This window comes from Hipposideros armiger, unplaced genomic scaffold (genome assembly GCF_001890085.2).
Source record: "Hipposideros armiger isolate ML-2016 unplaced genomic scaffold, ASM189008v1 scaffold_59, whole genome shotgun sequence".
NCBI lineage: Eukaryota > Metazoa > Chordata > Mammalia > Chiroptera > Hipposideridae > Hipposideros > Hipposideros armiger.
Window position 1 is genome coordinate 2,491,888 of NW_017731409.1, and position 13,163 is coordinate 2,505,050.

Here is a 13,163-nt window from a genome sequence, read left to right on the forward strand (position 1 = left end):
ATGACATTCAGGACATCAAGGGTAATACGACAACAGCTCTGATGGCCATTCCAGAAAAAGAGTTCCAAAATTGCTTTGAAGGGTGGACTAGGCACTGGCGCCCGTGTATAGCTTCCCAAGGGGAGCACTTCAAAGGTGACCATAGTGATATTCAGCAATGAGGTATGTAGCACTTTTTCTAGGATGAATTTGCAAACTTAATTGTCTGACCTTGTACATCATGGCCTTTTAAATGTTTCAGTGTGGATTGCCTAGGAATAAGCATATTGTTTTATAATCATCTGCTGGTTGTATTCCAGTTTTGTCAATTGACACATTAATGTATTTTATGACATTTTTTTCCTCTCCAGTACAGGATCCAGTCTAGGATCCCATACTGCATTTTGTTGTCATTTCTCCTTTGATCTAGAACAATTCCTCGGCCTTTCTTTGTCTTTCATGACGTAGGCATTTTTTAAGTATTTGCCTCCTCCTTTCCCTTTAAAAAGGATACAGAATGTTCTTCCCTTTACATTTGTCTGACTTTGCCTCATGTTTAGACTCTGCATTATACATTCCCAGCTTGGATATCACATCCAGAGGCACTGGATGTCCATCTGCCCCTCATGTGTGATGTGAAGTTTGATCACTTGGTCAAGGTTTTATCCAGTTTCTTCACTTTTTTTTTTTTGTATTTATTATTTTCCCTTTTTACTAATGAGCAATCTGTGGGGAGATACCTTAAGACCGTATAAATATCCTGCTCTTCATCAACATTTCACCCCTAGATTTACCATCCACCCTCTCCGGGTTTGCAGGTATTCCCACGGTGTGAGAATTCAAAGCTATCTGGGACCAGGTGGCCCATTTCCAAGGGCCTTGCCCATGTTCTGCGCTGGGCCCAGCCTTTTGAATAACCACATTTTCACAATAGTTTTTCTCTTCCTACTCCCACCAGGAACAGAAGCTCATTCGTCATTCACTCAACTGACATATGAGAATGTTCTTGCGAAAGCCTCTGAGCTTTGTAAGACACAGTGGGGTACGAAGAGAAGGCTGTGCCCTCTCCGTGTATTTAACGAGCCTACCATAGATTTGGGGAGACGAGACTTGGACTCTCTGAAAGGTAAAGGGCATAAACGTCAGTGCTGTGACCCCACAGGACAGCCCAGAGAGCTGTCCCATGACCTGGAGAACTAGGTGCCCTTCAGATTTTGGGGAAGGAGGGGTGAGGTGGGTGAAACAGGATGCAGGGACATTTCCTTAATGAGGCTAATCTTTGAGTGTGTGCTGAAGAACAGGCAAATATGGATAAACAGAGAGGAGAGATAAGGGCATTCTAGGAGGGGAACCGTGTGCGCAGAGACCCAGAGGTGAGAGCGTGGATGGTGCAACTGGGGGACAGCGAGTTATGGATGGAGCAGCCTGGATGGGGCCAAGGGCTGCTGCAGGGGTAGGTGGTGGTGGGGAGGTGTCAGAATCTACCTCCTTATGTTTTGCAAAGTAACTGCTTTGCAACCAAATCTTATTGAGCACCAGGCCAAGCATTTAAAGAAACAACTTTTCTGATTCTAAAAGTAATACATGTTCAGTATAGGAAGTTTAGAAAAACAGAAATATAAAAAGAAAAATTTTAACGAAGTCACTCTATTCTTTGACTCAGAGATAACTAGTTAACTGTGGTGTGTTTCCATCGTTTCTAAGCTCTTCAATGTTTTTCTGCTAACAGCCTTGTGTTGTTTCATGGATTCAGTGGCCCCTCTTTACCCCCTCAGAGGATATTAATCACACTTTAAAAAACATTTTATTCTGTTGACTTTATTGATTTCTTTTTCTAGCTAGAACTTCTGTTCTTAAATTTGTTTTGTTTTTTTTCTATTTCAGAAAACTTTTGCAAGTTATTTTATTTACAATGCCAACTTTTAAAAGGTCACTAAACTGTTAACTGGACAACAAAACTAGGCAGAAATCACTTTACAAAAAGAGGGAAAGCCCAAAATGCCACTTTCTATAGAGAACCCACAGTTCAGTTTTATTCAGAGCAAAGGAAAAGGAAACTTTTGATCAAACTGGAAGGAACTCAGCCATAGGTTTGGAATCTGTACCCACACTACACATGCAATGAGGACAACATTCTGCTAATACAATTGATTTGCTGCTGCATTTGTCTACTGTTTATCTAATATTAACAATTATAAACAGAGCAGTGCAACTAGTATTTGGAACAATCCTTACAGTGTTACAGTGTCAGGCACAACATTTCACTTCTCTTCACACCACTGGTTCTCTTTGCGTACCTGGGGTTCCTCTTCTTCAGTAAAATCATTTTTGATATTGAAGGTCTTGTGAATCTCCTCAGTTTTTCCCTTGATCATATTGGCAACAGTCTTGCGTGTAACATCAAGCAAACCTTTCATGTCCAAGTAGTTTGCAGCCAGAATAAGCTCAAAAAGTGTTCCTTGGTCACCTTTCAGGAATTCTTGGTCCCAAACAGGGATATCATCTGTTCGCTTTTCTTTGTTCTCATCATTCTCAGGAGGAGGAGGGTCATTCTTGTGGTGGGTGCACCATCGAATGACCTTTTTTAATATCGCTGCATTAACATTCGGTAGAGGAACTGGGTCATCATTGCCTTCATCATCCATTCCCAAATCTTCCAACATGGTCTTGATAGTCACAGATTGTTTGGCAATTTCAACATCAATCTCAACTATCTCTCCATCAGAACTCTGCAACTTAATTGAAGGCATGATGCTGGGTCTCAAGTAGACAGCGGGCCGGAGGCCGACGAGAGCGGGGCGGCGTCAACAGACAAGCAGTAAAATGTAGAGAACAAGGCTACTACCTTTCACGGTGTTTTTTTTTGTCAAATGTTTGGTGCATCTTGGTTATTATGTTCTCCTCTCTCTGTATTTTGAGGTTTTCCAGTGACCTCCCTGTGAATGCCGATTCTGTGCTCCAGAGCCAGATGCCGCCGGTTGTGGCCAGGAGGGTGGGATGTGCCTGCTGGGGACTGGCAGGTGCCGGTCTAGGTATTCCTTTGCCTCCCTACCCCAGTGTCCAGGGCACAAGCATGGATGGAGAGGTGGGCAGGGGCCTACTTGCCTGGCTGCTCCCAATACAATCACCAACCTCTGAGGCCTCTTCTTGGCCCCCGACCTGCTGGCTCCAATCTTAGAGCCTCCAGAGCTGTTCCTCCGGGCACAGCATCCTCAGCTACACCCTTGGGTTCAAATCCTCATCCTGGCACTTACCAGCACTGTGACCTTGAGAAAGCTATGTAACTCAGGGTCTTATTTATAAAGTAGGAATAATAATAGTCTCTATCTCAAAGGATTGTTGTGAGGGTTAAATGAGATAATATATGCCCAAATTCTTAGAACAATGTCTGGCATATAAATATGCTCTATTAGTGTAAGTTGTTATTATTATTATTATTATTATTATTATTATTATTATTTTCATGGTTTTATTTTGGTGGGTTGTGGTTTCTCCATCAGTTTATTCCTATCTGCCTTCCATCTTCAGGGAACCCATATAATTCCTTCTTGTTTTATAGCACTGTAATAGATTTATTCTTTCTAGAAAATGCCTTTTCTGTCATTTTCTAGGGCCTTGGGGGAGACAGGCGTATGCCCCTGGCCTCTCATCTTGATACAGTCATGCATTTACTTCAAGTTCTTCTTTTCTGAGTGTGTACAAGTGTGTCATTGTTATCTGTAATATATACAGCAGGGCATGTACAGTCATGGGTATCAGCATGCCCGAGAGCCCAGCCCAGGGCTGGTCTCGCCTTGGGGTGTGAGTTACCGGATGCTCACTCTGTCCTGTACAGGACTGGGAGGTGATGAGTTCTCTTGTTGGCCTTGCTCAGGCTGGTTTGAGGCTGTCCTAATGAATGTAATGGGTCCTCTGTTTCCTTTGTCAAAAGGAATGTTAATTATTTTCAGCAGTCTAATTACATGGCTAATGAGAGGCTGACTGAGATAACGTTCCCTTTAATTACTCTTGCCTGAGTGCTGTTTGAAGCCATATTTTGAGCATGTTGCGATGCTCAGTACTTTCGAGGTAGATGGAGCTGTCCGGTGAGAGACCAGGAGGCAGGGTTTCTGGGCTTAAGGCTCATGGTGGAAGGGCCAGGCTGCAGTCGCTGCCCGGCCCGGTGTATGCTGACCTTTTCTCTGCTCCAGGACAGGTTGCGCCAGGACAGGTTGGGTCAGGTGGAGAGCCCACAGCGTCCGTCACAGCTCCTCCAGAACAAGTCTCATTCCTTGGCCTTTCACCCAGTGCACCTTCCCTTCACCTCTCTTGGCCAGGCCCCCTCACTCTTGGAAGACTGCCTTCTGCCTTTTCCCTGTTGGCTATTCAGTCCCTATTATGTATCAAGCTTTACCCAGGTCGTGGATGCAAAGATAAAGAACTCATGGCCCAACAGATATCTTTCTGAAACGAAATGTTGATCGTGCCCCTCCCCTCTTTGCGTAGGAGAAATGCCATAGGTCTGTGTTCTGACCCCTGCCACCTTTCCAGGTTGATCCGTGCTGTAGCCTTCCCGTCTTCCTGATGTGATGTCTTTTAATACCTGGGCCTCAAGAACAGATCCTTGGAAGGTGGTTCTCTCAAGCCCCTCCGTGGACTTGAGTAGGCTGGAAAGGACATCTCACGTGAGAATGTCTGCCATGACAACCTATTGACAACTGTAAGTGGCCCATTGCCATAGGTAAATTAAGTCTCCTAGTTTCTGTCCACATGTCCCCATCTCTCATGTGTGGAATAGGGCGAAAAGTGCTGGCCCTCTCGTTAACCTCTGAATTTCTCGTGCCTCCTGAGTAAATCCGAGTTAATGCCCACCTCGTAGACTTGTGGAGGGGACTAGAGATGACCTGTGTGAAAGCTGCCTGGCACCTAGAAGGTGCCCAATAAATGGTTAGGACTTTGTTTTGTTTTTTTGGGGTTTTTTTAAAGATTTTTTTTATTGGGGAATTGGGGGTATGGGAACAGCACTGGGGAATTGGGGGAAGGGGAACAGACAAGTTGCTGTCATTTTGTTCTTCAGTCTAGTTGTGGAGGACGTTGCTTCACTGGCCCAAGTTGGCACCGTCATTGCGTTCTTCCCGGGCGAGGCAGATCAGTCGCCGGCTTCTGGACGGCCGCTCACTGCGGCTGCTGGCTGCTCACACTGGCTGCTGGCTACACATGGTAGCCCATGGCAACCCACTGCCACAGGGGCTACAGCCTACGCCATCGCCGGCGACTCACAGTAGCCCAGCTCCAGGTTGAGCTGTTGTTCAGCATCTTAGCTGTGGAGGGCAGTGTCACTGGCCCTCATATGTGGGATCCGAACCGGGGCCCTCTGGCATCCCAAGCCAGCTCTTAACTATTGCGCCACTCGGCCGGCCCTGGTTAGGAGTTTTTAAACATTCCAAGCAGCACCCCAGACTGAGTTAAAGCCAGAGACCCAGGGGCTGGCCTCATTCACCAATAGCCAGGGCCTTCTCCTGGCCTCTTGAATGTAAGTCACTCTTCAGACAGTGGACAGTGACTTTCATGGAACAAGGGTAATACTCCCCTCATCTCACAATGGCAGCCTTGGTTAACATGGCCTGAGCCTGAGGAAGAGGCAGGGCAGCGGTATCTGTTCAGAAGGAAAGGATTTTTAAGAGCAAGGAAATGGAGTTCAGCTTTAGGCCTGTGTGTTTAGCAGCCTTCTAGTCGTTCTTGATGAGTTCTGTAGCAGTGTAGTTGAATAGAAGTTTCTGGGATGATGGACATGTTTTATATGTGCACTGTCCAATATGGCAGCTGCTGAGCCCCAGGTAGCCCCAAGTGCTCAAGCTACTGAGCACTTGAATGTGGCTAGTGTGACTGAGGAACAGAATTTTTTTATTTTATTCGTTTCTTGCTAATTAAAATTTAAATAGCCACTTGCGGATAGTGGCTATCAAACTGCATAGTGTAGTTCTGGAGTTCGTAGAAAAGTAATCTGTTTGTGCACTCCCTGGCCTTGGCTTGTGCCTTGTCTCCAGGTTACTAGTTTTCACATGTCCTATTTGCGGAAGCTAGTCAAGGTGTGCTAGGTTGCTAGCAAACGTCAGGTGAGTCATCCTCTCTATCAATCAAGGGAACAGGACAAAGTTGGGGCAGTGACCAGAAAGGAGATTTGGAGCCCCCAAAGCTATAGCCATCTTGCTGAGATTGACCCACCTTGTTAGGCTTTTGTCCTATTTTATTCTCATTCTGCCCTTTACTGCGTGCCAGGGGCAGAGCCTCTGGTTTTGACAGCAGTAGAGGTGGGCAGGTGGTGCTTAAATATGTAATCCTTGTGCCAACTAGGTGTGTTCCAGATGAGGGGAAATCACCCGTGTTAGTCAAGATTTTCTTAATTGCAAGTGACAGAAAACCCAACAAACTAGCTGAAATAAAAATGAATATTTACTTTCCTATTAAAGTGAAGCACCCAGGCTAGAGAGGGCCTGGTAAGGTTACTTAGATTCTTTTGATCAGAAGCAGATGGAAATTACAGGCCATCAGTCATAGGATTTCACTTTCCCTTTATTTGTCAATAAACACAGTGCCACGCAAGAGCTGACTAGGACCCAGAGTTTCCAGCCCCTGCTGGCAGGGGGAATCTTCAGTTGACTGGCCATGTTTGCTTGGCAACTGGGGGATTTGTTTTGGCCCAGCTTGCATTGTAGGGACCACCAGAAGATTTTTGCAATAGGGAGTAGGGAATTATCTGACCCCTTAATTACACCAACTCAGCTACTCTGGTCTTGCTATTTCTCAACTTTGTTTAGCTTGCTCCGACCTCAGGGTCTTTTCACTGACTGTCGTTCCCTGTGCCTGGAATGCTTTTTCCAAAGCTCTCTGCATGGCCTCTTTGCATCTTTCTGATCTCTGCCCAAATGCTACCTCTTTAGAGCAGTTTAAGATTCGCCCTCTAACATCCATTTTCTTTCTGTCCCCTACCAGGCCTTTCCCCTTCCTTGTGGCCTAACATCATAAAGTACAGTACGCATTGGCTGGTTTACTCATTGTCTGTCTCCCCACCAGTCTGTGAGCTTCGAGGGGCAGGAACATTGTCTTGTTCACACCGAGTACAGTGCTTGGCCGTCAGCGGGTACTCAATAAGTATTTGTTGCCCACTGAAATACAATACCTCAAATAAACAAACCAGCCTCCATAGGACTTCTTGGACTAGGTCTCCCGGTTGTTTAGAAATCTCTGGGGTGACTTGGCTGTGAAAAGTAGAGCACTGGGTGTCACACCATTGAGGCAGTCCTGGCTTGTCCTCTGAAAGATCTACTGGGCTTCTTTCTGCCTCCACTGGGGAGGCAACAGAAGGGTAGGGTCCCCATTGCTCCAAAGGCATGGTGTGCTGGAGTAACCTGTGGGACACCCTAAAAGTGTGGCAGTAGTAGGGAGAACCCAGATAAATAAATGCTTGGTTACTTTGTTGGTGAGGTTGAGGTTGAGACCACTCTCTATCCCTTTCCAGCTGACAGGAGGAGCCTTGCTGGTCTCATGTGACAAAGATTCTAGGGCCCCTCAGCTGCTGCCTGATGGGATCTGCATAGGGGATTATTGATGAAGGGGAGGTGAGGCAGCTCTTTACAGTAACACATGCCTCGCTCTGGGATGGCAGCCAGGCAGCTAATTAGAGAGCCCAGCAGCTGTCCAGCCTTTCAGGCAGCAAGCAGTAGCGAGCCAGTGCCAGGAGGTGGGATGGGAGATAAAGGACAGGGGCCTGGGGCCAGAGACCTCCCTCCAAGGTATAGGGGATGGGCAGTCAGTGTTTGTGCAGAGGGGACATTGGGAGGGACAAGTAGAGTGGGCTGGATGGGGAGGAGGACGTGAGGAGAAGAGGGTGACAGGACAGGGTGGCCTCCTGGTGAGATAGAAGACAGAGATGTCTGGCAAGCAGGGAAGCCCAGATTCCAAACCCTGAGTGAGGGGTTACAGAGTAGAAGGACAAGGCCAAGTGGGGTGGGGGTGGGGTGGAGTGAGGGTGGGGGCGTTCTTCCCCTATCTCTACTCATCTGCCCCATGCCAGCCAGGTCCCCAGGATCTGGTTTCCTTGCTCCCCAGGGGAGGCTGGCCATACACAGCCTTTCTTCTAGGGGATTTGGAATTCCAATTGCATTTGTAGATAGATGAACGTGGTCACTCCTTGGTTTGGGAAGTTGCCAAATCCACTTGTGTTCAGGGCTGGGCTTAACTGCTGACAAGTAAGAGCATTCCTTCTAGGTCACATGGGAAGAATTGGGGGGTTTTGAGGAACCAGAGGGATCCCCAATAGATCTTTGGGGCATCTTCTCTTTACTTTGTGGGCAACTGGGGTGAGGGAGATTTAGGGAGAGTTAAGGGGGAGGAGAGCGGGAGAGAAAAAGGACAGTGTTTTGCCTGCTGCTTCCTGGCTTCTGTCTTAGGTTCTGGGCCATGGAAATGAGGGTGGTAGGTGGGGGTCGATTTGGTTTTTAGGTTCTGGTCAGAGAAGCAGAGATACATTCCTGCAAGCCCAGCTTACCCTAAATAGTTATAGGGGAGGAGAGAGAATGATGCAGAGGGAATTTCCTGCCAGCAGCTGCTGGTTAAACCTCTTTGGGAAACGAATCCTTCTTGCATGAAAACGGGATGTGCCTTTTGAGCATGCCAGCACATTGTAGAAATAACAGAATGGGCATTGTATTCTCTGACCTGAACCTGAGCTTGGCCTCTTGCTCATAGGAGCCTGCAGTGTCTTCCGGGATGTCTGGGATACTCCGTTCCTGTCCCAGACCTCCGCGTGTGACATGTTTTCTGTATCGTCCAGACCCAAGGCACCTACCCCATCTCTCGATCCAGGTGATGGCTTTTAGAGGTGGGAGACAGGAGAGCGAGCACCCTCCTTTCTTCCCTTGTCTGCAGAGATAGCCCTGACCATTGTGAACCAATGTTTATGGTGCTTTGGGGGAGAGCGCCCTTCCAAGATGGTAGCATGAAAATTAGAAAAGATCCCCCATCACTGTTTGGTTAATAACACTGGATGGTGCCGTCGCCTAAGAATTTAGCTGGACGCTTCTCTGCCTTGCTTGTCCATCCATCCAGCAGAAATTCCATGGTCTCAAGGAATTCATAATGTGGAGAGGGAAACACACATAGTAATTCTAAGATGGGACAATATATTTCAATAGAAGGATGTTCAAAGTCCTGTGGGAACACTGGTGATGGAATAACCGGGGTGGGGGGGCTGTGGAGGATGGTTTCATCATCAAAGGAATGAGGATGAAGCAGGGTCTTGAAGGAAGGGTGTGAGGGGCTGCAGAGGACAGGTGGAGAGGGCTTGAAACCCTGTGGTAGTCTCCCTGCTCCTTCAAGCTCCCAGCAGCACATGGCGTGTTGATGGAGAAGTTGGATGGAGAGACTCGGCTGTATGTTTATAAATAAGCAGCTTACAGAATGGACTGAGTAGATTACACTTAATGAAGTGTGTGTGTGCGCGCAGACATGTGCCTTAAGAATGAGATTTGGATGGGAAGCAGTTTGCAGACATGCTGTTTGGGGAGAGGGGTGACTCTGGAGCCCAAGGTCCGGGGTTTGAATCAAATGTGTACATTTGGCCTAATCTCTTAATGCCTTGAGACTCAGTGTTTTCATCTCTAAAATGGAGACGGTGGTGGTGATAATTCCGGCCCACCCTGCAGGAGCGTTGGGAGAATCACAAGAGATGACATATGAGAAAAAGTATACGTTCTACCCACATGTTAGTTGCTGTAAGGGCTCTTCACACATTCATATGCTCTAGAGACTTCTGGTTCAGGCCATGCAGTCCACATGCCCTCTGCACCCTGAGACCTATTCTAAGGGGGCAGGGCGTGTTGGAGGGGGCTGGGGACACGTGGAGGCAGCAGTAGGACCCCTGCTATCCCATTATCTCCTCCTCCAGCTGCACCAGCTCTCTGGGGAAAGAACCCGCAGACCAGGAAGCAGGAGGTGTCCACTGAGAGGCTGGCCCTGGAGGGAGCCTGTTCTGACTATTGCAGCTTCCTCTGTCAGGGAGGCTCCTCAGCCAGCAACGGGCTCCTGGGGCTGACGGCAGTGACTGGCAGGCTGTGCTGCCAGGATGTGGGTTTTGGTTTCTGTTTTGGTTTTTATTTGTGCTATTGACATGGCCTGTTTAGGGCCCAGGGGTGGGATTAAACTTCCCAGACACAGGGTCATGGTGGCACTGGGGGTGGCGGGGATGGCAGATATGCCCCATTAAAGCCATTTTCTCAAGGTGACAGGTACGTGCCAGGGGGGCCATCAGGCAGGCTGGGAGAAGGCCAGAGGATGGAGGACGGGCGGGTGGGGCAGGGTTGGAGGTTCCCTGTAGAGCCGCTGGGGAAGGACAGAGGCAAGGCAGAGCACAGCAGCCCATCACACTCTGCCCTTTACTTCTGTCAGTGCAGAGGCCCCGGGGAGAGACCCAGGGCGTGCCCACCCTCCCTACCCACAGCACATGTGCATACAATGAATTGCCGCTTTCCAGCCCCTGCCCTTTTACTTCTCCTCGGCTCCCCTGCTGCCTTGCAAGTTGTCAGTTTAGGGAGCAAAGGTCCGAGTCACCCCTGCTCAGAGAGCCTGGGGTGGGTGTTAGAGGAAGTGGCCATGGGTGTCAGCACTGGGTGGCCCCTCTGTGGTCCACCCTGCTTGCCAACTGCCACCCTTAGTCACATACGGCTCCCATCTGGCTGGTGCAGCCGTCCACAGCACCGAGCTGGACCTCATCTCTGCCCTGGGGCTTGTGCACATGGTGCTGTATCCAGGGGGACTTAGGGAAGCTTCAGCACCTTCATATTAAAACACAAAATGTCAGACTCTCTTAAATGGTCAAGTCTTAGGGACATGTTAAAACTATGTACATGGCAAGGGGCATTATAAAGTCAGATTTATATCAGCTTGCAGCCAGTTATGATGTTAACAGGAAGGGCCTCATTAACAATAATGATGAAATAATAGAATGAAATAAATATTAGTGTGGCAGGATTGTGGGTAGAGGGATCGCCAACACTGTTTTTGTTGGTGGTGGGGTGCTGGCTTTTCTGTGTCACTGTGCTTAACTCCCCGAATGCTAAAACCAATGTCCGACAATGCCTGCCTTCCACCCTTGAGAACTGGTGCACCTACGACAGGTAAAGGTAAGAGTGTAATTTGAAGCTACCTGAGAATGGAGCTGGGTTCTAAAATTATATCCCCTCTCAGGTTCACAGGTGTGCACACGTTCACTCGCGGTGCAAGAAGCCTGAAGTCCTAGCCCCGCGTGTGAATTGGGATGGGTCCTAGGGCCTCGTTCTGGATTAACCAGACCTGAGCAAACAGGGTGGCTAAGAGGAGGTGGCGGGTTCCAGGAGAGGGGCCTAGGTGGCCTGGGAAGGATGAGCGTCTGGTGCCAAGTGCAGAGCCAGGGCCCTTGTGGCGTTTGCCTTGAGGCTACCTCTCCAGCAGGCTTAGTAGCTTGGCGCTGGAGACGGTTTAAACCAATGAACATCTCTTTTATTTCCAGGGGACACATGGAAGCCGCCGGCCCACTAGTTGAGGACCAGCTGGGCCCTGGGACTGATGTTTGCCCACACTGCAGAGAATGGCACTGAGGCCCAGCCAGGCACCAGGACAAAGGTTAACTCGGGACACCCCCGGACAGTGACCCTGATGTCTGTTCTGAGCCAAGCACTCAAGGGTGTGATACGTGAGTATGTTACAGGCTCCCTGGGGATCACCAGCCCTCCCTGTCTCGGCAGCATGGGCCCAGGCCTGGCAGTCCCAGTTCTGAGCCAGCTTTCGGTCTGAGGGCCTGCCAGGGGGCAGGAATGGAGGGGGGGGGGAGCGTCCAGCAGTTTCAGGCCATGTCCTGTGCTGGAACCATGTTATAGCCACATGACCTCTAAACATTGGGCCACACCCAGACTGGCTGACACAAGTGATGTGAGATACTAGCTCATAGGAGATGACATCTTCCCCAATTCTTTTTCTTGTCTGTAGGCTCGTGGATGCTTTGGGCCTCGGCTCTGCCTCTGTGCCCTGTAGGAACGGTTCCTCACCTGGGACTTGGACTTTGCTCAGATGCCATGAGCAGTTTCCATGACCCTGGCTAGAGCACCCAGGGCACCAGGAGGTGAGGGATTTGTGGCACCTGAGCTGCCATAAAAATGGCCACCGGGGGTCTGTTGCTTTTGTTTCAGCTGCATCTCCTCCTCACCTCAGTCCAGATGAGCTCCGTATAGGGTGAGAGGCCCCCAACTGCAGAGTCTCGCCTGTCCTCACGTGGCCTTTTTTTCCAGCCTTGGCCTCTGGATTTTCCTAGATGATGCTTTAAAAAAAATGACAGTTGGCTGCTTTCCCAAGTCCCAGAGGCCTGTCCCGCCTCAAGGCTGTTCTGTCTATACAGGGCAGACAGTCTCACTGTGGGATGGTGGACCAGCAGGCAGAGAGCTGCCCTGGAAGGCAGGGCAGGGAGGGCTGGGGCTTTTGCACTCCTGAATGGACAAGCTTTTAGGAGCGGCTGGACTGGTTCACAGGAGCCCAGAGCCTTAGAATCCATGGAGGAGTTTGCAGGGTGGGAAAAGACAAACGAGGTATATCTCAGCTTTAGGTAGCACTTGACTGTACTGCCAAGTTGAGAGTTTAAAACTCAGGGCGAGAATCTATTTCACTAAGCTTGGGCTTGCAACATCCGTTTGTGATTGAAGGATCTTTCAGGAAGTGTTCTTGGATTGATCTGTAGATGGGGTGGTGTGAGCACTCCTGGTTCAGGGGGGTGGTGTGGGAGTGGAGGGTTGGCTATGAGGCCACTGTGGGAACACAGTGACTTAGACAGCCGACCTCTTCCTCACATAACACAGGATGCCCCAGAACAAGTTACATCATCAGCCTTACCACTCTTGTACCCTCTGTCCAGTGACCCTACCTCTGGAATTATTAAGAAATCTTTCATTAGAAAATAGCCCCAGAAAAGAAAAGGGCTGAATTCCTTTTACAGGCATAACAAACGTAACAGTGGAAATGAGAAACAATTGTTCTCTTTTTGTTGAATATCTGTGTTAAGTAAATTATAGTTTTCTACGTGGTAGAATAGTACTCAGCCATTACAGTAACGAGAACATAGGCGATATAACAACTTGGAAAAATGATTATGATATAATAAGTGAAAATATCAGGTTACAGAA

At 48.7% G+C, this 13,163-nt stretch overlaps 1 protein-coding gene and 1 pseudogene across 6 annotated transcripts in view; one reads left to right on the forward strand and one right to left on the reverse strand.

The window, feature by feature from the left end:
- Positions 1–13,163, forward strand: part of TMEM229B (transmembrane protein 229B) — a 43,344-nt gene that overhangs the window by 15,080 nt on the left and 15,101 nt on the right. For 3 of the 5 annotated variants that reach the window (XM_019641374.1, XM_019641379.1, XM_019641375.1), the window contains exons 1-2: positions 938–1,105; positions 11,504–11,686. The gene's annotated coding sequence lies outside the window, so the exon portion shown is untranslated. Of the gene's footprint in view, positions 1–937; positions 1,106–11,503; positions 11,687–11,979; positions 12,113–13,163 lie in introns of those variants that run through there. The other 2 variants (XM_019641378.1, XM_019641376.1) reach the window with 1 other exon arrangement.
- On the reverse strand, positions 1,979–2,783 carry LOC109382093 (S-phase kinase-associated protein 1 pseudogene; annotated as a pseudogene). Its single transcript, XR_002123876.1, has one exon. The product of XR_002123876.1 is annotated as an S-phase kinase-associated protein 1 pseudogene (transcript).